Here is a 376-nt window from a genome sequence, read left to right on the forward strand (position 1 = left end):
TTATGAAACTCATTTCATAATCTCCTAATCAAATTCGTCAAGGATTTGATTAAGCTATTATCAACCAAGAACTAAATAGATATTTCCCCTTGAATCATTTAGGGTGATGATTCCTATCTTGACCACTCATTTGCCCTTACATGCTTCATACTATATCCAAAAAATCTTGTTTGGGCATCCTTGCTTAGGCACTTGTAGGAATAATGTAACATCCCGTACGCTTGTTTAAAAGTTAATACGACCTAATCGATAAAACAAGGGTCAATTAACACCAATTTATGTGCCAAAGTGCAGTGATGGGTGCAAGAAATATTTTGGAATAGAATATTCTGTGCACAAGAAATAATATTAAAATAATAATATTTTATCAAGGATG

The sequence above is a fragment of the Theobroma umbraticum genome, unplaced genomic scaffold (assembly GCF_002168275.2).
Source record: "Theobroma umbraticum cultivar Fairchild unplaced genomic scaffold, ASM216827v3 scaffold_60.0, whole genome shotgun sequence".
NCBI classification, from domain to species: domain Eukaryota; kingdom Viridiplantae; phylum Streptophyta; class Magnoliopsida; order Malvales; family Malvaceae; genus Theobroma; species Theobroma umbraticum.